Below are 24203 nucleotides of genomic sequence, written 5' to 3'. Positions count from 1 at the left end.
TGCTGCTTTTTATAGTGGATTTGATTTTACCTGATATCAAAACAATATTATATATAGTCATATTTGGCAAGAGGATTAAAATTGGTTGTGATCCTAACATCAAAACATCTGTGACTATGGCAGGGATAGAACCTACAGTTCCCTATCAGTTCCCTCTGAATGATGCTACCACATTTATGATATGACCGTGGTTGAGGCCCACCCAATACATTATCCCTGGCTGATTTGGACACATGGTACACTGAGCAAAGGCAGGGATCAGGCCAGCACCAGTGTTCAGTGTACACTCGAATCACGGAATCCCTAAGGCAAGATATTGTCCCCTCCATACACATACCCAGCAGGGCTGATCTGGGAGCACTCTAGGATTCAAGATAGGTTATCTCCAGAGGCTGTCCTCAACCAAACCTCCTAAAGGCCCATTACTGACCAGAACAGCAGTGCCAGTCTCAACCCCACTCTGGATACCCATGGTGATAGACTCAGATGGCAGCTTATGAGACAGGACTCTGAAGGTACAACCAGTAGGACAAAGGGCAGCCCAGGATGGAATCCCAGTCTACTCCTAATCCCTCTGTGGTTCCAGGTGTGGAGGTAATACTCAGACAGGTTTCTTCTTCCACCCCAGTGAGGACATCCCAGGAGCAGCTGCACAGCCCCAGGTGAACTGTTTTATATCCTCGTCCCATCTCCTGGCCCTGGCTATTGGTCATGGTCCAAGACTAGGAGGGACAATCAGCCAATACATTTATGTATGCCCAGGAGGCCTTTTGGAAGCTGCCATCCTCACACCAAATGCCTTAGGGTCAGTGGTCAGCTTTTAGCTGTGGAGCCAGTGTCCAGCGCACAAGTTCCTACCATCACACCCTCCCACTGGCCAACTTTCTAGGCATGCCTAGACCTGTCTGAACTCCTAGATACAGAACTCAGACATATTTCTCTCTATTCCCCTTATGCCCACTATTTAAGAATCAAAATCCCAACAATAACATCTTGTGTGTGGTGTTTAGAACTTTTCAGTTTACTCTTCATGTCCTACATGAATTGGTTAGAAGTTTTAGTTGTGCCTGACCAGGCGGTGGCGCAGTTGATAGAGCGTTGGACTGGGATGCAGAGGACTCAGGGTTGAAACCCTGAAGTCACTGGCTTAAGCTTGGGCTCATCTGGCTTGAGTACAGGGTCGTTGGCTTGAGCGTGGGATCATGGACATGGTTGCTGGTTTGAGCCCAAAGGTTGCTGGCTTTAACCCAAAAGTTGCTGGCTTGAGCAAGGGGTCACTCACTTTGCTGGAGCCCCCTGATCAAGGCACATATGAGAAAGCAATCAATGAACAATTAAGGAGCTGCAATGAAGAATTGATGCTTCTCATCTCTCTCCCTTTCTGTCTGCCCTATCTGTCCCTCTCTCTGTCTCGTCAAAAAGAAAAAAAAAAAGAAGTTTTAGTTGTAAGGATGTGCAAAGCAAAGAATATCAATTAAAAGATAATGAGTGGCCTGACCTGTGGTGGCGCAATGGATGGGGTGTTGACCTGGATCGCTGAGGTCGCCGGTTCAGGCGACCTAGTCAGGCCTTGCCTAGTCAGGGCACACGTGGGGGTTGATGCTTCCTGCTCCTCCCCTCTTTCTCTCTCTCTCTCCCTCTCTCTCCCTCTCTCTCTCTCTCTCTCTCTCTCCTCTCTGTCTTGAAAAAAAAAAAAAAAGATAATGAGTGATGGTGCAGTGGATAGAGCATCGACCTGAAACGCTGAGGTTGCTGGTTCAAAACCCTGCTTGCCCACTCAAGGCACATATGACAAGCAAGCAGTGAACAACTAAAGTGAACCAACTGTGAATTGATACTCCTTGCTCCCCTCTCTCTCCTTCCTCTGTAAAATCAATAAATAAAATCTTAAAAAAAAAAAAGATAATGAGTAACTCACAAAATCTCCAGGAAGATAGAAAATCAGGTTTAGAAGCACATGGCATGGAATTCCTCAAGCACAAAAAAGGAGGCTCAGCTGCCAGACCAAATGACTGACAAATGTCTTACTTCATATCACCATCATCACATCAACACATGAAGCTGTCAGAATGACTCTTATATCTCCATCTTAGACAACAATAGTGGGACCAGGGCAACTTTTCTACCAACACATTGAAATAAAATAGGGAAAAAAACAAACTCTTGTTTTCAGGTTTAAAAAGATCAACAGAAATGAGGGATGAGAGGAACTAGGTTTGGCTGCAGGTCTACATAAAGGGAATTTCAGCTGATTTAAGTTTCATATGAACCCAGCTGAAGAGGCTGCTGATATGGCCACTGCAGAAGCTTGTGGGTGGGACAGGGTATTGGCCTCTAGGCCTAGCAGACTTACCTGGAGTTGACCATTCTAGCCACCTATTTGCAAAGATGGGCAGTGAAGGTAAGGAGGTTCTATAACATCTATTACATGGGCTCTGTTGCTTCAGAGGGTAGAACTGGGGCCACATGAGAGCCACAAGGACCAGAAGCTAGTTCAGCATCTGTAGGGTAGGGCAAAATCAAGACAAACTTCCATGAGACAGTGAGGTCCCCACTGCCAGGCTATGCAAGCAGAGCCTAGAAAGCCATCTATCAGAATTTTAGTTAAACTAGATCAGTGGTAGTCAACTTGGTCCCTATTGCCCACTAGTGGGAGTTCCAGATTTCATGGTGGGCAGTAGCAGAGCAACCAAAGTATAAATAAAAAGATAGATTAACAACAGTAAGTTGTTTTATAAAGATTTATTCTGTCAAACTTAGTGAAAATCCAACATAAAGTACTTGGTAAGTAATTATATTATATGCTTTAACTTGCTGTAACTCTGCTTTATAAATTTTATAAAGTAAAGTTACTTCCCTACTTTATAAATCACCATTACTGTGGAATCGGTGGGTGGTTAGAAAATTTTACTACTAACAGAGATACAAAAGTGGGTGGTAGGTAAAAAAGGTTGACTACCCCTGAACTAGATGATGAATGCAGTCCCTTCTAATTCTAAGATGCTATAAGCCTCCAATGCATGCTAAACTTTGGGCATGATCTACAAGGTAGGACAATGGCCCTCTAAGAGCTTCCTAAGGCCTTACTGAATTAACAAATGTCAAAAGAAGAAAACCAAAAATGTGCATTATTTTTTTAAAAATTAATTTTAATGGGGTGACATTGATAAATCAGGGTATATATGTTCAGAGAAAACATCTCTACATTATTTTGACATTTGATTATGCTGCATTCCCATCACCCAAAGTCTAATTGTCTTCCATCACCTTCTAACTGGTTTTCTTTGTGTCCCTCCCCTCCCCCAACCCTCTCCCTCTCCCTCCCCCCCACCCCGTAACCCCCACACTCTTGTCCATGTCTCTGAGTCTCATTTTTATGTCCCACCTCTGTATGAAATCATACAGTTCTTAGTTTTTCCTGATTTACTTATTTCGCTCAGTATAATGTTATCAAGGTCCATTCATGTTGTTGTGAATGATCCAATGTCATCATTTTTTATGGCTGAGTAGTATTCCATAGTATATATGTACCAAAGCTTTTTAATCCACTCGTCCACTGACGGACACTTGGGCTGTTTCCAGATCTTTGCTATTGTGAACAATGCTGCCATAAACATGGGGGTGCATTTCTTCTTTTCAAACAGTGTTATGGTGTTCTTGGGGTATATTCCTAAAAGTGGTATAGCTGGGTCAAAAGGCAGTTTGATTTTTAATTTCTTGAGGAATCTCCATACTGAAAAATGTGCATTATTTTAAAAAAAATTTAAATTAATTTTAGAGAGAGAGAAAGGGAGGGAGGGAGGGAGAGAGCGAAATATCATTTTTTTGTTCTACTTATTTATGCTTTCATTGGTTGATTCTTATATGTCCCTGACCAGGGATCAAACCCACAACCTTGGCATATCAGAACAACACTCCAACCAACTGATTGATCCAGCAAGGGGGAAAAATGTGCGTTTTAATAGACATAAATTATAAATAAAATGAAGGAATACTTTATACTTTTCATTGGACAAAACTGAAAGTAATGTCCAATGCTGGAGAGGCTGTGATGAAGCTGGAACATTAGTGCTGTCAATTGGGTAAAATGGGTACCACCCTTTTTGAAATCAATGTGGCATATGGTATAAAAAAACAACACCAAAACCATGTTTAATCCTTTAACCCAATAACAATTCACTTGGGAATTTACCTTACAGAATAATTTGTAAAGGGTAATTGCTATAAACTTGGAGTATTCATTACATCATTTAAAATAATAAACAAATATTTTAAATAGGGGAGTAGTTAAGTATAGTGTGGTATTTGATGAAATATCAGATAATCATTACAGATGGCATTTATAAAGATTCTCTGTTCCTTGAGAGTAAGTCCTGTTCCTATTTACTACTACAGACTCAGTACTATCTGGAACATAGAAATGCCTTATTAAATATTCATTGAGCCTGACAAGGCAGTGGCGCAGTGGATAGAGCGACAGACTGGGATGCAGAGGACCCGGGTTTGAAACCTCGAGGTCGCCAGTTTGAGCATGGGCTCATCTGGTTTGAGCAAGGCTCACCAGTTTGAGCCCAAAGTCGCTGGCTTGAGCAAGGGGTCACTCGGTCTGCTGTAGCCCCCCGGTCAAGGCACATATGAGAAAGCAATCAATGAACAACTAAGGTGCCGCAACAAAGAATTGATGCTTCTCATTTCTCTCCCTTCCAGTCTGTCTGTCTCTCTCTGTCACACACACACACACACAAAATTATTGAATGAATGACCAACTGAACAAATGAATTCGATCTTAGCAAAGTAAAATGCTTATAACATATGATGTTAGAAAAAATATAAGGCACTATTCAAAATTATATCTAAACTATGACTTCCAGAATATGAAAGATTATATACACATGTCCTACATAAGGACTGTAATGTGGAAAAATAAAAACAGATGTTAGGGTTACATACTAGGGATGATGTATTATTTTTATTCATTCAACATGTTTTACTGAGTGCCTGTTATATGCCAGATGCTATGCCACATTCTGTGAGTACAGCAGTAAACAAAATAGACAAAGTCTCTACGCTAATGGAGAGTTTATTCTAGTGGGTTACTGGAGGAGTAAGAGTAGGGAAGAGAAAGACAATAAACAGATAAGTAAGAGAATATATGTCAGATGGTAATATTAGAGAAAAAAAAGAGGAAAGGAGGATAGCGAGTGCCATGAAAGGAAAGGATGCCATTTTATATGAATGTCCATAAGGATATCTAGGGAAAAAGCTTCAAAGCAGAGGGAACAGCAAGTGCAAAGGCCCTGAGGCCAGAGTATACCTGGAGCAATCAAGGAACAGCATGGAGGTCAATGTGCTGAACAGCATAGGGGGCCTACAGGATGAGACATAGAGGCTATAGCAGTGAGTGTATATGGCCCTACAGCCATCATAAAGGCTTTAGGTTTAGCTTTCAATGAGACAAAAAAGCCACTGGAGAAATTTTAGCAGAGGTGTGAAACGATCTGACTTATGTTTAAAAATAAGAATTATAGGAATATCAATAAGAGTTTAAAATGAAAAGGAGAATTTAAACATAGACAGATTATCATAACATTCATGAATTAATTCACATAATATTTTCTGTACACCTGCTATTCAAGGAACTGGAATAGCAGGCTTATTTTAAGATTACAATGATTTATGAACCATACAAAAATATTTCTAAATAACATTGGCTTTTTTTTTTTTTTTTACAGAGACAGAGAGAGTCAGAGAGAAGAATAGATAGAGACAGACAGACAGGAACGGAGAGAGATGAGAAGCATCATTAGTTTTTCGTTGTGACACCTTAGTTGTTCATTGATTGCTTTTTCATATGTGCCTTGACCATGGGGCTACAGCAGACCGAGTAACCCCTTGCTCAAGCCAGAGACCTTGGGTCCAATCTGGTGAGCTTTGCTCAAACCAGATGAGCCCACACTCAAGCTGGTGAGCTCAGGGTCTCGAACCTGGGTACTCCGCATCCCAGCCTGACGCTCTATCCACTGCACCACCGCCTGGCCAGGCAACATTGGCTTTTTTAATGACAGAAATTGCTCAAAGCAATTAACTGATTTTTATTCTTTTTTTCTTTAGAAATTATAGGGATCATTTTTCACAATTAACATTTAGATGCACATTTCATGTTCTATATCAAGTCCCACAACTGTAAACTGAGCTGCTGTTTGGGAAATCCTAAAGTTGGCTGCTTATTTGACTCGTCTTAAATATCTCATGCAAAACACTTACACAGAAGCACTCACAGTCCAACCTTACTGATAGGAGACCCTTGTGGGAAGTCTGTATGTGCTGGCAAGATTATCTGAAAAACTAATAAAATTCTTGTAATCCTTTTCAAGGATGCAGAAAGGGAAATGGCTGCATTTCAAATTCATGGCATTTCAAAGGCATGAATTAAGCTCTAAACTCCACATTTGAAAAAAAAATTAACACAAGTTCTCTTATTTATGTTCTAAACTGAGAAAACAAATTGTTGCTAAGAAATGAAATTTGCAAAATTCTCAAACACATTTTCTAGTTGATATGCACATAGTTATATCTACAAACTATATTGAAATATAAATTGTAAGAATAACTACCTTTGAACTTTGTTGAGACAACTTCACCATAAATCTGAAATTGTTTTCTGTTTGGTTAATTTTATTCCTAGACATTCTGCCTTTTAGATGTGTACAAAAATGATCATTTTTAGATGATGTTAAGACAAATACTTCTGAGAAAACATATGAGCAAGGTCATTGGTTCTTTCTCCTTAACTCTTGTGCCTTGGGTAAGAAGACTTCTTAGTTCCCCAACATCTTGATTTCTGTCTCCACACCCTACCCCTCTTCCCTGTGATCAGCTGTTAACTTCCCACTCACTGTTCAGTTTAGCATAGGGCTACCAGGGTTCCTTCTCTCATTCAAAGTAGCCAACAGTCCGGGAGAATTTGCCTTTCAATCCCATGACCGCCTCTGTCTACTGCAGCCACCCTGCCCCTGCCCCTGACTAGAAATCCTCCAACTCTGACCAGCAATGCCTGACCTCCCTGCACTTCCCTCCCACCTACCACATCTATCCTCTCACTCCATTGAGAACCCCACCCCTCCCACCTGTCCATTCCATCCCGGCTTCACCTCCTTCCTCTTGTGGACCACTTCTACTTCTGTTATCACCATCTCCAACTTCCTTTCCTTCTAATCTCCTTTGTCCAACAAAGCCCAGCCCTGGATCAGCCTCGCCAGTAGCCTTCCCCACACCAATCTCAGGGCTGATGGATGCTGAAAAAAGCCCATCACCACACAGGGTGGTGGAATGCCTTAATATATGTGTCCCTTGCCTGACCAGGCGGTGGCGCAGTGGATAGAGCGTCGGACTGGAATGCGGGAGGACCCAGGTTCGAGACCCTGAGCTCGCCAGCTTGAGCGCAAGCTCATCTGGTGTGAGCAAAGCTCAGCAGCTTGGACCGAAGGTCGCTGGTTACTCGGTCTGCTGAAGGCCCACAGTCAAGACACATATGAGAAAGCAATCAATGAACAACTAAGGTGTCGCAATGAAAAAACAGATGATTAATGCTTCTCATCTCTCTCCGTTCCTGTCTGTCTGTCCCTATCTATCCCTCTCTCTGACTCTCTCTCTGTCTCTGTAAAAAAAAAAAAAATGTGTCCCTACAAACCCACAGCCTCCAACCTCAGCAGGCCCTCACCACATCCCTTCAGTCTCTGTGGGCTGCTATTTGCTTTCCCTCCTTTTTTCCACAGTGGCCATCTTGAATATTTTCCTCTCTTTACCAGCTTCCCACAGACCTACCAACCTACTGACCTACCTGCATCTCCAACTCAGCCTTCCTTTCTCTCCTCCCATCACAGAGGAAAACTAGACTGCCTCAGGCTCACTCTGAACCCTACCGCCTTCTACCCTCCTACTGACCTCACCGCATCTTTCAATCATTTCTTTTTCCTGTATCAACTGTCCCTCTAACTTTTCCCCATCAACATTTTTAAATGTCCTTTTCTCTCCCAAATTAAAACAAACTTGTCTCTCAACTCCACATCCTTTCTCATTTACTCCCTCCCTTCCTCCAGAACAATTCCCAAGAGTTACATACATCCATTTCCTAGGCATTCAGACTTCTGCCCCTGCTACTCCACTGAACCTGCTCCCCAAAGAGGCCAGTGACTTCTTTGTTGCTAAATTTGACGTTCACTTGTCCAGATCTTGGCTAACTAGACCATTCCGCACCATACACCTCACTTCTTCCATTTGGCTTCTCTGGCATATTCTTCTTTGGTTTTTCTCCTATATTTCTGACTATTCTCACTTTTCCTTCTGGGCCCCTCTTTCTCTACCTGTTCCATTAATATTAGTATTTTCCAAGGGAGTCTGGTCTTCCCTTTGACCTTGTCTACTAAAGGAATGCATCCATTCCCATGGCTTCAATTATGATATATATGTTGATAACATGATAACTTAAGAGTTTCTTCAGATCAGATCTCTCAAGAATGACAGGCTCTCAGGCTCTGGGTTTTTTTTGTTTTGTTTTGTTTTTGTTTTTTAATTCGGTTCAAGATAATAGTCCCTCGACCTGTGGTGGCACAGTGGATAAAGCGTTGACCTGGAAATGCTGAGGTCGCCGGTTCGAAACCCTGGGCTTGCCTGGTCAAGGCACATGTGGGAGTTGATGCTTCCAGCTCCTCCCCCCTGTCTTTCTCTCTCTCTCTCTCTCTTCTCTCTAAAATGAATAAATAAAATAAAAAGATAATAGTCCCTCTACTTACTTCTTTGGACATGAAAAAAGCATCCTCCCAAAATAAGCTCCAAATCACCTACTAGACATCTCACCTGGATGTCTCCCACTCCCCTCAAACTCACCTTCGCCTCTTCCTACTTAAACCTGCTCCTTTATTATTTTACATTCAGAGGAAGGCACCACCACTCAACTAGTCTCCTCAGGCAGACATCTGGGCATCATCCTTGACTCACTACTCCTCCACGCCTCAATTCATCACTCATAAAGTCCTCTGAATATTTACCTCCTTAATACAGCTCAGATCTACCCCCTCTTTACATCTTCAAAGATGCTGTGCTGGATCACTCTAGCAGATTCTGACCAACATCCCAGCTTCATCTTCTGGCCATTATCCAGACAGGCTGTAACCTTTTCAAAATTCACATTTTCGTAAAAACCTTCATTATCTTTAGAATAAAATTATACTCTTCAGCTTGGTACACAAGGCTCTTTGGGAACCAGCCCTGGTTAATCATTCCAACTCTATATCTGAGATTCTTTATTCTGGTTAATCCCTGTCACTTAATTAGAAGACCTATAGAACTTTACTGAGACCTTCCACCTCCCCCACCCCAACAAAGCTTGCAGCTCTGGCTTCTAAGCATCTTGAATTCCATTCTTAGGGTTCTCTGCTCTAATGCACCCCTAAAAGGTGATAAAACAAATATATCCCTGGCCAGGCAGTGGATGGCGCAGTGGATAGAGCGTCGGACTGGGATGCAGAGGACCCAGGTTTGAGACCCCGAGGTTGCCAGCTTGAGCACAGGTTCACCTGGTTTGAGCAAAAGCTCACCAGCTTGGACCCAAGGTCACTGGCTTGAGCAAGGGGTTACTCAGTCTGCTGAAGGCCCGCAGTCAAGGCACATATGAGAAAGCAATCAATGAACAACTAAAGTCTCGCAATGAAAAACTGATGTTGATGCTTCTCATCTCTTTCTGTTCCTGTTTGTCTGTCCCTGTCTATCCCTCTCTCTGACTCTCTGTCCCTGTTAAAAATATATATATATAATATATATATATCTGATTAAAACCATATAACTAACAAAAGAATGGCAGTTTGAACCCAGATTACCTAGGATATTACATTTTTCCTGTTGACTTACAGTCAAACCAATTTCTGATAATGCAAGGTGAAAAAATGTGGAACCAGACTTGTATTTGTTAAGTACTTGATATTTACGAAGTGTTTTAAATAAAGCATCTCATTTATCCATTACATTTTCAAATAAGCCAATTACAGATCCAAGAAGGTTGTGCAAGGCCACACAGCTAGTAAATGGCTTTGAATTCCCCCACCTCTACCTTATTAGCTGCTTCCTAACAGCAATAAATAGCATTTTACAACTGAAGAAGCATGTCCAGCCCAGGATCATACATCAAATCAGAGGCAAAGTTAAGTTAGAATCAGAACCCAGGTTTCCTGACTCTAGTTGGCTGGGCAGATGCTATTTTAGAGAAAATTGTGGAATCTCAATTTTTCCCTATTTGTAACAAGTTTCTGAAAACTAGCACTACTCCTGAAGGGCTAAACTGATGTCCAGAGTTTTCATCTGTGGTTCTAGCTCTAGGCCCACAACTGATACTCTGCTGATGCCTGCCTTGTGGTGTGGCCCTTCCCTACCCATTTTTCCAACAACCTCTGCTCTCACTGCATCCACAGAGTTATGCACTCTGCTTCAGCACAAATCCTATTTCCCCCTGCCCAAGTACAGTTTTCTAGCTTTAGTAATGAGGTCCCATCTGTTCATCCAGCTCCAATGGCTTTCTCTCATGGTTTAGCCAGGATCAAAGCCCCTGTGCCATGCCTCTTAAAGGTCATTAGTTCTTCCCTAAATGCCATCCATTTTACTCTCTTCCGAATCCTAGCCTTCCATCCCTGGATGTCAATCAACTCAAGGATGACAGGGTTGCTTTTGCTCTGGTTCTGTCTTTTTGGTTTGAATCAGGATCAGGGAAATAGTCCCTCTGGTGACTTCCTTGGTCATGAATCAATTCCCATATAGTAAGGCATTCTCCCAAGAATGCTTTATCTGAAATAAACTCAAAATGTCTGGATAAAGTAACAAAAGAAGTATGTGTGGAGTTCATTGAACCATTTGGCCAACACGAAGGCCCTAAGTGGGGAAACATTCAGAAAGGAAGCTACCTAGCAAGGTGGGACATCACCACCAGGGCCCTATGAAACTGAACAGAGGGCTGAGAGAAGGGCAGGAACCAGACTATCTTTACTTCAAGGCCAGATCCCAGAAAAGGAGTAGGAGATAGGGCATTTAAGCACAGAAAGGAGAAGGGCCATCAGCTAGAAATAAAGGAACAAGAAGAATTGATGAGATTTAGGGGAGAGTTCATAGACCATCCAAGGAATAATAGGCATAAATCTATCAATCCCTAGTGTGAGAGTATTGGATAGGCTCTTTTAGCATTCAGGCAAAATTCCAGTCCACTGTACGAATGGCATAAACATTTCTTCAAACAGGTGGCATCCCTTAAGCTGAACACTTACAACATTGGGAAACACCAACCTTAGGAAATTAAGATTATGGAGGTGTGAGTGAAATTTAATTCAAGTTCAATTCATTGTCAACTCAACAAATATCTGACTGCCTACTATGTGCCAGGCCCTATAGACAATGTACTGTAAGTATGAATAATATAAATGTGGCCCCTGCTCTGTGGATCTTATAAGCTAATGTGTTAGACGGACACATAAGATGCAAGCAGAATATGGGAAGTAGAGTGCTGCTGAAACATAAGATGGGAGACCTACTATGAAGCCGGGCACCTAGGAAGGCTTAATGCCCGAGGCAGCTTCTAGGCTGGGGCTTGAAGAGTATAAGAAGCCCCTAAATGCAGGGTGAGGGACCCACGGGAGTGAGAGAAAACGGGTTCTAAAGGCTTCCCAGCTTCCAAAGAAATTTAGAGTGTTGCAATAAGGTGGAGTCCTGGCCATCACCAGCAGTATCACCCTGTAAGGCAGTATCACCCTGAACCAGCCTGATTTTGGAATCAAAGCAGGGTCGAGCCTGGTTAGTTCTTGAGTGTGGAATGGCCGGTGCCAACGATTTTTTAAAAAGAAGAAAGTGGAGTCCAGATCTTGAAGGGTTTTTCAGACGATGTTGAAGAATGATTGAAATTCCTGAGGCAATGGGAAGCCTGTGAAGGGTCTTAAGCAGAAGCGCCCTCTGGCTACGCCGAGAGAGACGCTGCGGTATCCGAGGGTGGCGTGAGGGGCCAGAGGCTGGGGGAAGACGGGACAGGAAGGCGGCCTTCGTGGCCTAAACGTTCTGATAAAAAGTAATGCAGTCCTCTACGACAAGACCGAGACAAATGTAAAGGGATACAGCTTAGAATACGGTGGGAAGGTCTCCTCAGTCCTCTCTCACCTTTGTTGGGCAAATCAAAGCCGCTCGCCCGGGGTTTGCCCCATCACTGCGGAGTGTGCGCGAGGGGGGACGGCTCCACACCCTCTTCTCGGATAGGAAAACTGTGGCTCACAAACCCGAGGTGAGGACCAAGGAGAAAAAGGAATCCAAAAGGCTTCCCCAGAGGCTGCCCGAAGTCACGCACAATCCTTCGAGGGTCCCGCGGCCTGCCCCAGTTCTCCGTCAGCCAGCCGCGACCCGCCGCCTTTGCTATGGAAACAGCGAGGAGGTCCCGCCCTACCCGGCGCCTCCGTTTCTTTAATGCACCCTGGAAAATGCAGTCCATTACTGCAACCTTCCCGCGTCAGGAGCTCACTCCCCGTCCTTGAAGGACTATAAGTTCCAGAAGGCCGTGCGAAAACGCTGGCGGTCTCCAGGGGATGTGGTCCTGAAAGAGAAACCCAGGAACCAGCGGGAGGGGCCGCAGGACGAGGGGAAGACGCCCCCCAATGGGCGGCCTCCTGGGCGGGGCCCGAATCGCCATTGGCTACGGTGGCTCACGGGAGGCGGGGTCATCGGAATGAGGCGCGGAGCTGTTCGCCGCTCCAGGTGCTGAGTCTGAGGGAGGCTCCGGACGCGGGAGCTGAGGTAGCTGCTGCTGCGGTCGCCGCTGTCGCGGCCGCGAAAACTACCATCGGGAATCCAGAGCCGTGAGGAGCCCGGAGGAGCTCGGTGCGCTCCACAGCGCTGACCGCTCTCCCGGCTCTCTGAGGTCGGTGCTGCTGAATTCGCTTTTGTTTTATTAAGGAGGGAATGAACCGGCGTGAGGGGACCTGGGGAGTTGATGGGACCTGTCCGAACCTCCCTCAATACCATCTGTCCCGAAGAGGTGCTGACTCCTCGCGGGCCTCCTTGTAGCCAGGCGCCTAAGGTCGGAGCAGCTTGGGTTGGTTTGTATTGTATGGTTGAGGGGGCTCTCGAGTGTGAGGGACTAGGGCTGGGGGACCACTCCCCCGCCCCATCCCTCCTGAGAGGGCACTGAGAGCTTGGAGCCTCCCTCCCCCGGGTCTGGAGTAGCGGCTGCTCGGATTGTGCAGGGTGGGAGCGGTGGAAGGAAGGTTCGGAGGCAGGGGACCCTTCCCCACAGTGCCTCGGCTGCGTGAGCCTGCAAAGGGGTCTGGATGTGATGGGTGAGGCCGCAGGAGTCCTCCTGCTCAGACCCTCCCGGAGTTATTAAGGAGGGGCTGTTTGGGCTGCCAGGATGACCCTTCCCGTGCCCATCCTTCTCCCGAAGCCCAGGGTTTTGTGAAGAGGGGGCCAGGGTATAGATGGAGACAGAGGACTCTCCCCCGTCTCACATGGACCCGCCTAGGATATTGGGGGAAGGGGAGGGGATTGGGATGTAAGAGGCAAAGGCCGGAGACCTCTCCCCACCCTGCTTGGAGTCGGAGGTACAGGAAAGCACCGATCGATTCTCGGGGTCCTCCGCGCCCAGCCCCACGCCTAAGGTCGGAGTTAGCCTGGGGGCGAGGCGTGCGGTGGGAGAAAGTAAGAGGGACCGAGGGACCCCTCTCCACCCCTCCCCTCCCAGGCCTTGTCTCCTAGGCTCTCTCTACCTGGATCCAGGTCAGGGACAATAAGTCAAAGCGACCCTCCCTGTCCGGCCCCACCCCAGGGACTCAAGCTTCTGCACCGCGGAGGGGAGCCAGATCCGGGTGGGTATGTTCAGAGCGGGACAGGGCGGTCCCTCCTCAAGTACCCCAGAGCTCTAGGCAGACGCCCCCCCTCCCGCGCTCACAGATCTTTGGGTCTGCTCCCCTTGGTGCGGGGTGCTCCCCAAATCAGGCCGAGACCTGGGTCCCGGGCACGCGGCGGCCACCCCGGGCGCGGGGCTTTCGCTCTCCGCCCTGGCATCCGCGGGAGGACAAAGCGGCGGTCGCCGCACTGGTGGGCCTGCGCCAAGGGCTGAGCGGGGGGCGCGGCCAGGAGTGGGGGGGCTTCGGGCGCTGCGTGGGGAGCTTCCGCGGAAACGTGCCAGATGCCGGGCGGGAGACAAAGCGCGCTCGCTCCTCGCGTGCCCGCGCGAGCGGAGATGGAAAATCCCAAGAGAGGAGGCGGCTGGGCCGGGGCAGGGCACTATGCCCCGCACTCCTCTTCCCCGCTCACACCCCACCAAACACCCCCGCTGCCAGCCTGGCACCCAGATGCCTTGTGTGCAGTGGTAACCAGGGTCCCTTCTGGGGGTCGTTCAAGACCTGAGACTACAGGGATGTAGACACTTGGGGAATCTGCCTCACGGGGAGGGGGAGGGGCCCACAGTTCAGGAGTCCTGAGTGGGCCAGGGTCCAGAGAGGCATCCTGACTGAACAGCCACACACACCCCCCCACCAACGCGCCATCACCATGATAAGTCAAATTTAATTCCCAGGTTTGAGTGTGTTTTTGTGTGTCAATGTGTTTGCATGGGTCAAAGTGTATGTATGACTGGGTGAATGTGCAAGTGAGTGCTGTAGTGTTCATGTGTGTGTCATGATGAGCTTGGGCATCTGTCTGTGAGAAGAACCACTTACTAATGGTCTTGGATGTTGGGGGTGGGAATGAATGCAGGGTTGTCTTCCCTTCCACTCTCAAACTACAGTAATGAACAAAGGCCCAAGTGGACGTTCTCCAGGTGTAGATAGCTTCAAGCCACCTTGGGCCTAGCCTGTATGCCTAGGTGTGACCCAGAAAGTGGGACCTCATAAGTATGTGGAGGCCCCTTCAGCCCTTCTGGTGTCTCAGGTCTGAACCTAACATCCTCACCAGAGCCCTACCCTTTCCATCCCTCAGAATATTCAGGCTAAGGACCAGAATTCTATACCCCTCACCACTACAGGCCACCAAGTGGGGTTTGGGGGCCATCAATGGAGTCCCTTATGAGTGAGTGCAAGATTGTGTGGCAAGACAAGTTTGTCACTTTGGTCTTCGTGTCTGGAAGAGCCATGGGGCTAGGGTTGCGGGTCAGTGACAGGTGGCCATTTAGTAATACCAGGTGCACTCACAGAGAGGGCACTAGTGTGACAGTTATCACAATTGGGTAGACGTGAGAACAGTCCTCTCATGCCTGCCCACTCCCAGCAAGTGACCTCAATTTCATAGTACTTTTATGGCAAAGGTACTACGTAGCTTTGATATAATCCTTACCTGAGACCCCCTTCCCAGTGGAAGCATAAGAAGAGCAGTTACCAGACAGAGAAGCCACCACCCAGCTCAGCCCTGCCAGGTCCAGTTTTCACAAGTATTCACTGACAGTATCCACAGCGACCTCTGCTGGGAAGAAGTTAAACCAAGCTGAAATTTGTCAACTAACTCTCCCCCATGGTAGGGATGCTCAGAGTATGAGCATTGGAGGGTGAAAACTACAAACCCTTCTATTTGCCGGCTCTCTGTCTGACTTTGGAGTCCTGAGTTGATATTTTTATCTGCAGTTCCTTCAAACTAATTCAAGCAGTGGGACTGTGTTGTCCTCATTCACAGAGAAATATTTAAAGAAGGCCTAAATAAAGGCCTTTGTTCAAGTTTCCATCAAATTGAGGATGGGAATCAAATCCATTTATGAGAAAAATGCATGGAAAACATTTATCAATATCAAGGAAGTTTAAGCATCTTCCCTGGTTTTTCTTTTTGCTCTGATTTCTTTCCTCCCTTTCGCCCCCTATTTCACTTTTATCCTCTTCTCTTCCTATTATTAGTCAATAACATATTTTTCAAATATGAGCCTTCTTTTTCTAGTCAGCAATGTGGCCCAGAAAATGCAGATATCAGGAGGCTATTACTAAACACAAAGAGCTGACAAACACTGGCTCTTCCAGGCCCGCTGATGGGAGTAGGGGAGGTGGATGAGATGAGCTCAGTCTTAAATGCCTCCCTGGTGACAGTATCTTTTCTCCAGGAGTTGATGTAAAGGGATTTCACATAACCATAAAATCTTTCAAGCTCCTCAAAGGAAAGGAGATATTTAAATACCTGGTATTGTTCTTACTTTGGCATCCATGTGATTTGCATTGAACTATGTGACTCAGTATCATAAAGTAAAAATAGGACTTAATATCTTCCTTGCCTGTTCAGAAGGTGGCTGCATATGTGTTGTATTCTGCATTAGAGAGTGAAAAGCTACATTATCTCATAAATTGAACCACTTGCTTATTCTGATTAGAAAATGATGTTCAACATCACCTACAGGCTTTAACATTATTATATGTTTCTTTTAATTTATATCTAAATCTCTTTGGCTTATAAAACCTTTCTTCATGCTCACACATTATTTATTACTTTCACTTGAAGTTAATAAAAAATGTTTAATACTTGCATTGAAGCCAAACAAATTAGGTATCAGCAGATACAGATGTGGGTGGTATGGTATTTTTGTTTTTCTTGGGGTTCAAAAGAGAGAAGGAAGGGGCCTAAAGATTCAGTAAATCTTATGGGTAGACTTAATGAGTTTCTGAGGAGAAGTTCCTCAGAATTTTCCAGGAGAGCTGTTCATGTTGAAGAATGCAAGTGGCATGCATGCTGGGGTTGAGGCTGCAGCCCTTGTGATTCCTAAACCCCTAACACAGCCTTTCTGGGAAAATCACCCCCTTCTGCTCCCTCAGGCGGCCAGCAGTTGCAAAGGAGAGGTGCTGTCCAAGGTTCTGCAGCACTGGCTTGAGCCCCACTAGTGGGAAGGGAGGATTTTAGGACAGGAAACAGAAGCAAACTCTGAGGAATGCAGCCTCTGTAAGGATTTTCCCAAAGCTCATCAATCACATAATGGAATAAGAGGAAACAGGGCTGTGGAGGCTTTTACTGCATCACTTCGAATGAACCCATTGGCAATCCCTATTTAAAGAATTATGAGCTAATAAGAAGAAATGTTTGTGAGTCAGGCTCTTCACATAAAAGAATGTATTTAAACCTCACAGCCCTATGAGATAGGTGGTGTTGTCATTCTCATTTTCAAGATGAGGAAATGAAGTTTTGAGAGGAAAGTGGCCTGCCCATGGTCACACAGATCAGAAGGAACAGAGTTTAGGTTCCAGCCTGTGTCTCTTCAACTCCAGAGCCTCCTTCTTACCACTATTTTTTTTCCTGCCACTGTTGTAGAGTTGAAATTGAACTAGTAGGCTATCCTATGAGATTCTAACCAAATTTTAGAAAAATGGGATTGGGGACCCACTGAGATTCAGGCATAAACTACAAAAAAAGTCCTTTCAAATTCACCAAGGATTATTACAACATTCTTTACATATCATCCTGACAAAAAGCTTGTTACCTGAAGTTGATTACCAATGAAGAGGAAAGGAAAGTATAATGGCACTCATGGCCAGTAGGTAGCCCAGGGTTTTCTTTCCAGAGTGGATCAATTTCACAGAGAGCCAAGCCTGAATGGCAACAAAATGTGTTTTAATAATTGGCAAAAATGGAGAAAAACATGAGGAGGCTGTTATTATTTGACAGAGTACATATAGAGCCAAAGAAGGAGGGCTTATCTTTATTTGCTAGCATCCTATTCCAATTCTGAGGACACTTGAATATTGTTAAGAGCCTTCTTCCACCTATTCCCACTTTCAGATTTTCACAGCAAAGCTTCTAACACCAAAAAGAAGTTTTCAGTGTTGTTAGTATCAACTAAATTTAGAGAAGCATTACATCCACCCCCCATGTCACCACAACCAGTGTTCTGCCTTCATTTGTGGCCTCAAGACTCTTGAAGGAGGGCAGGTTTGGGGCTTGGTGGGCTTCAGGCCACATGTCCTCCAGTCCCCCCAGAGTGGCAGTGCCAACTACACCAATCTTGCCACACAAACAGAGGGCTATGCCTGAGAACTAACTCCCCATTCAGTAGCTGTAGGTTTGGGTATCTAAAGAGAATAGAGAGGAATATACTTGTGCCTTTTCTCCTCTCCCTAGATCTCAATCTGCACAACAAACACTCATATAGGGGGCCTGGCCTTTTAAGAAAAATGCCTTGCATCAAGCTGGGTCTCCAATCCATCTAGAGTAATTCCTTCTCCTTCTAGGTGGGGGACTTGCTGGGCTCTGACTCATGGAGCAAAGGCCGCTATTGCTTTTCCCGAGGGCACTTGGAGGCCAAGGACCTGGCTCCCCATCTGGGTCTGCTCTGACTCATGACCGCAGACAGATTTGATTGTTTTCTTATTTAGAGTCATTAATTAACTCTCCTCGGCATCAGAACAGCATGTAATAAGAGGGAGGCCATTTGTAGGGGGTCTCTAGGCAGCCATGCCTACAGCTAAGCACTATCTTCTTTGCTAAAGGAATCAGGATTTTTTTTTTTTTTTGAGTGAGTGAGAGAGAGAGAGGGAGAGAGAGAGAGAGAGAGGGGAAGGGAAAGAGATGAGAAGCATTAATTCTTAGTTATGGCACTTTAGTTGTTCACTGATTGCTTTCTCGTATGTGCCTTGACCCAGGGGCTCCGGCCGAGCCAGTGACCCCTTTGCTCAAACCAGCGACCTTGGGCTTCAAGCCAATGACTTTTAGACTCAAGCCAGCGACCATGGGGTCATGTCTATGATCCCACGCTTAAGTTGACGACCTCAGGGTTTTGAACCTGGATCCTCTGCGCCCCAGGTTGATGCTCAATCCACTGCACCACCACCTAGTCAGGCAGAAAATGATTTTTAATCCTGGCTATAACTCTTCAGAAAGCTTGGATTATCAAGTTTTAGGCTAATATATGAGAAAGGAAATAAAAGTGTAATTAATTTCTAAGGTTGCCATAGTAATCACGGCAAAAAGTAGGAGGTATAGAGGTTCCTTAAAGAAGAACTGGATTTTTTTTTTAAGTGAGAGGAGGGAGATAGTGAGACAGACTACCGCATGCACCCCATAACCTCCATCTGGGGTGGATGATCGAATCAACTGAGCTATCCTTAGTGCCCAGGGCTAAAGCTCCAACCCAGGGGTAGTCAACCGTTTTATACCTACCGCCCACTTTAGTATCTCTGTTAGTAGTAAAATTTTCTAACCACCCACCGGTTCCACAGTAATGGTGATTTATAAAGGAGGGAAGTAACTTTACTTTATAAAATTTATAAAGCAGAGTTATAGCAAGTTAAAGCATATAATAATAATTGCTTACCAAGTATTTTATGTTGGATTTTTGCTAAGTTTGGCAGAATAAATCTTTATAAAACAACTTACTATAGTTAAATCTATCTTTTTATTTATACTTTGGTTGCTCTGCTACCACCCACCATGAAAGCTGGAATGCCCACTAGTGGGCGGTAGGGACCAGGTTGACTACCAATGCTCCAACCAATGCAGCCACTGGCTGCAAAAGATGAAGAGAGAAAGAAAGGGTGAGGGAGGGGAAGAGAAGCAGATGATTGCTTCTCATGTGTGCCCTGACTGGAAATCAAACCCAGGACTTCCACATACTGGGCTGATGCTCTACCCACTGAGCAAACCACAGAGGGTCTTCATTTCTTCTGTGCTTGCAATGTGTCAGGCACAGAGCTGTCACAGTGAACACAACCCAGCTTGGGATAAGCCATATCATATAGAAATTTAAAAAAAAAATTTTTTTTTGTGTGTGTGACAGACAGAGAGAGGGATAGACAAGGACAGACAGACCAGAAGGGAGAGAGATGAGAAGCATCAATTCTTCATTGCGGCACCTTAGTTTCTCATTGATTGCTTTCTCATATGTGCCTTAACCTGGGGCTACGGCAGACAGAGTGATCCCTTGCTCAAGCCAGCAACCTTGGGCTCAAGCTGGTGAGCCTTACTCAAAACAGATGAGCCTGCGCTCAAGCTGGCGACCTCAGGGTTTCAAACCTGCATCCTCCGCAATCTAGTTTGACATTCTATCCACTGCGCCACCACCTGGTCAGGCTTCTTTTAAAAAAAAACAATTTTTATGTATTGATTTTAGAGAGAGGCTAGACAGAGAGAAAGGCAGGGGTAAGGAGAGGAAGCATCAACTCATAACTTCTTCTCATATGTGCCTTGACTGGGTAAGCCTAGGGTTTCAAAGAGGCAACCTCAGTTTTCCAGGTTGACGCCTTATCTGTTGCATCACCACAGGTCAGGCTAGAAATCTTGAATGGAAAGTGGAAGCAGTTGCCAAAACCCTTAAAAGGGTATGTGCAGTAAGCAGAAAGAGGTTTTTTTGTTTTTTTTTCTTTCTGAAGCTGGAAACGGGGAGACAGTCAGACAGACTCCCGCATGTGCCCGACCGGGGTCCACCCAGCACGCCCACCAGGGGCGATGCTCTGCCCCTCTGGGGGGTCGCTCTGCCGCGACCAGAGCCACTCTAGCACCTGGGGCAGAGGCCAAGGAGCCATCCCCAGCGCCCGGGCCATCTTTGCTCCAATGGAGCCTTGGCTGTGGGAGGGGAAGAGAGATACAGAGAGGAAGGAGGGGGTGGGGGGGTGGAGAAGCAAATGGGCGCTTCTCCTATGTGCCCTGGCCGGGAATCATACCCGGGTCCCCCGCACGCCAGGCTGACGCTCTACCGCTGAGCCAACTGGCCAGGGCCCAGAAAGAGTTTTTTAGAAATGAAAAGAATCTTGCCTGGCCAGGCAGTGGTGCAGTGGATAGAACATCAGACTGGGATGTGGAGGACCCAGGTTCAAAACCCTGAGGTCCCAGCTTGAGCACAGGCTAATCTGGCTTGAGGGGTCATTGGCTTGTGTGTGGGATCATAGACATGATGCCCTGGTCGCTGGCGTGAGCCCAAGGTCGCTGGCTTGAGCAAGGTGTCACTCAGTCTGCTGTAGACACCTGGTCAAGGCACCTATGAGAAAGAAGCTGCAACGAAGAATTGATGCTTCTCATCTGGACTCTCCCTGTCTGTCTGTCCTATTTGTTTCTCTCTCGGATCTCTGTCTCTGTCAAAAAAAAAAAAATAATAAAGAATCTTAATAATCAAACATAAGGAAAGAGGCTGAGGGAAGTTGAGAGTTGCCATTGGCCAGAACCCCAATTAGTGGGAAAGATGAGGATTAGAAGCCAGGTGCTATAACTCCTAAAGCTTGTTCCTTCCCCTGTCTTAACCTGCTGCTGCTCTGTTTATTAAATTATCCAAAGGGCATCTTTCCATTTATATAGACTATATAACCCAATCATAATGCAAAACTCAAATTTAAAGCTGAAATAGAAATAAATAATAAATGAGAATAGGAAAAGGAGAATGTCCATTTATATATTCATGTTGTCCACTATAGTAGCCACATATGGCTTTTTTTTTTTTATAGAGAGTGAGTCAGAGAGAGGGATAGACAGGGACAGACAGACAGAAACGGAGAGAGATGAGAAGCATCAATCATCTCTGACCTGTGGTGGCGCAGTGGATAAAGCGTCGACCTGGAAATGCTGAGGTCGCTGGTTCGAAACCCTGGGCTTGCCTGGTCAAGGCACATATGGGAGTTGATGCTTCCAGCTCCTCCCCCCCCTTCTCTCTCTCTCTCTGTCTCTCCCTCTCCTCTCTAAAATGAATTAAAAAAAATCATTAGTTTTTCATTGCGCGTTGCAACACCTTAGTTGTTCATTGATTGCTGTCTCATATGTGCCTTGACCGCGGGCCTTCAGCAGACCGAGTAACCCCTTGCTGGAGCCAGCGAGCTTGTTTCCAAGCTGGTGAGCTTTGCTCAAACCAGATGAGCCCGCGCTCAAGCTGGCAACCTCAGCTGGCAACCTCGGGGTTTCGAACCTGGGTCCTCTGCATCCCAGTCTGACGCTCTATCCACTGCGCCACCGCCTGGTCAGGCCACATGTGGCTATTGAACACCTGAAATGTGGTTAGTCTGAATTGAGATGTGCTATAAGTATATTACATACACCAGATTTTGAAAAATCAATGTGAAAAATAATATAAAATAGCTCATTAACACAATGTTAAATTGATTACAGGTTGAAATAATATTTTGGATATACTGGGTCAAATTAAATATATTATTAAAATTCACTTGTTTCTTTTTACTTATTTAATGTGTCTACTATAAAATTTATAATTACATATGTATCTTGCATTTAGAACTCACATTATATATCTACTGGACAGCATTATTCTAGAGTACTCTTTAAGAGAAAATTTTCTTTATAAACTGAGGCATTTAGCAAAGTTGGTTCTATAATCAATCAGCCTGAGGTGAATCCTGGCTCTATCATTAGGGCTGTGTGACCTTGGGCAAGCTGATGAATCTCTGTGCTTGTTTCCTCACCTGTAAAATGAGGATAATAACAGGGCCTACCTCCTCAGTTATGAGTTAAATCACTTGACTGGTACATAGTGAGTGCTCAGTTAACTTTAGCTGTTGTTATTATCAGAAGGAGTTTATAGAATCTTATAAACAGGGCAGCAGGAAGGAGAACAGCAGGCAATGTTCAGATAAATCAAGCAAAAGATTTACTACTAGTTAAAACATGACTGAAAACACTTGATAAGCTCATGAATTACCTCAATGTGGCCTTGATTTTCTGGCAGATAAAGATACTGAGGAGGCCCTGGCTGGTTGGGTCAGTGGTAGAGTGTCGGCCTGGTGTGTGGATGTCCTAGGTTCCATTCTGGGACAGGGAATACAGGGGAAGCGCCCATCTGCTTCTCTACCTCTCCCCTTCTTGCTTCTCTCTATTCCCTTCCTTACATTCATGGCTCAATTGGAGCAAGTTGACCCTGAGCACTGAGGATGGCTCCATGGCCTCTGTCTCAGGTGCTAAGAGCTTGGTTGCTGAGCAACAAAGTATTGCCCCATATGGGCAGAGCATCACTCCCTAGTGGGCTTGCCAGGTGGATCCCAGTCGGGGCGCATGTGGGCGTTTGTCTCTGCCTCCTCTCCTCACTGAATAAAAAAGAAAAAGAAAAAAAGATACTGAGAAAATATTTTAAGCATTTATATACAATAAATAAATTAGCTAACTGCATTATGCACAGGTCTTGATCAAGACACTGAATCTCAGTTGCCTCTTCTGTAAAATGGATATACTACCACCTCTCTGGCAGATTGTGGTGAGGAGTAAGTTAGGCAATGCAAATAAAACACCTAGTACATAATAGGCACTCAAAAAAAATAATAGTTTTGACTAAATGGAATTTTAGGTGTTCTTTACTAGAGAATTTTCTGTACAAAATCTCCATGGTCTTTTCTACAATTCCACTCTTAATTCCCATCCTTGCTTGGTCCCTGAGGAAGCTGAAAGGATAGTTTCATTTGTGTGTCTACATCAAAATTTAGGGTCTTAGTAACTTTGGGTATACTACATAATTTATCGTGTTCTCTCTGTTCCATTAACACACCTGAGGTTCTTTTACTAGGATGATGAGGCAAACACCAAAATGGGCATTGTTGTCCATCATGTCTACCATGAAGTTCTGACATTCCGACCTTGGTGTTTAGAGCACTTTACATGTAGCTTTCCTTTAAAAATAAAGGGACATGCCTGACCGGGCGGTGGCGCAGTGGATAGAGTGTCCAACTGGGATGCGGAGGACCCAGGTTCGAGACCCCGAGGTCGCCAGCTTGAGCACGGGCTCATCTGGTTTGAGCAAAGCTCACCAGCTTGGACCCAAGGTCGCTGGCTTGTGCAAGGGTTTACTCAGTCTGCTGTAGCCCCACTGTCAAGGCACGTATAAGAAAGCAATCAATGAACAACTAAGATGTTGCAACGAAAAACTAATGATTGATGCTTCTCATCTCTCTCCATTCCTGTCTTTTTATCCCTATCTAACCCCTCTCTCTGAGTCTCTCTCTGTCACTGTAATAAATAAATAAATAAATAAATAATAAATAAATAAAAAATAAAAAATAAAAAATAAAGGGACATAAATCTGGAAATATAGCTGCAGGAGAACCAGGGTCTCCTGCCTCCTAGAGCAGGCCCTGTCTCCATTCACTACATAGCTCTGAGGGAGCACATTGTTGTTGTCCTTGATCATCTCTGCCTCTCCTGAAAGTTTGCTTCCTGGACTAAAGAAATATATGTCAAGCTCCGTGAAGACGTATGTTAACAGAGCATGTTGGACTCTAGAGAAAACACTAAGACTAGTCGCACAG

General features: G+C 45.2%; 1 protein-coding gene and 1 long non-coding RNA gene across 3 annotated transcripts in view; one reads left to right on the top strand and one right to left on the bottom strand.

The window, feature by feature from the left end:
• The window catches only part of LOC136313077 (uncharacterized), an 86044-nt gene extending 73625 nt beyond the window's left edge, over positions 1 to 12419 (bottom strand). Inside the window, exons 1-2 of the long non-coding RNA XR_010727096.1 lie at positions 12187 to 12419; positions 2354 to 2501 (exon numbers count right to left, since the gene is read on the bottom strand). This is a non-coding gene — a long non-coding RNA (uncharacterized lncRNA). The remainder of the gene's footprint in view (positions 1 to 2353; positions 2502 to 12186) is intronic.
• A 343-nt stretch (positions 12420 to 12762) lies between these two features.
• Positions 12763 to 24203, top strand: part of SMPD3 (sphingomyelin phosphodiesterase 3) — an 88655-nt gene continuing 77214 nt past the window's right edge. For both annotated transcript variants that reach the window (XM_066242053.1, XM_066242052.1), the window contains exon 1: positions 12763 to 12937. The gene's annotated coding sequence lies outside the window, so the exon portion shown is untranslated. The remainder of the gene's footprint in view (positions 12938 to 24203) is intronic.

Source organism: Saccopteryx bilineata, chromosome 9, assembly GCF_036850765.1.
Source record: "Saccopteryx bilineata isolate mSacBil1 chromosome 9, mSacBil1_pri_phased_curated, whole genome shotgun sequence".
NCBI lineage: Eukaryota > Metazoa > Chordata > Mammalia > Chiroptera > Emballonuridae > Saccopteryx > Saccopteryx bilineata.
This window is presented reverse-complemented; position numbering and strand designations above follow the sequence as displayed.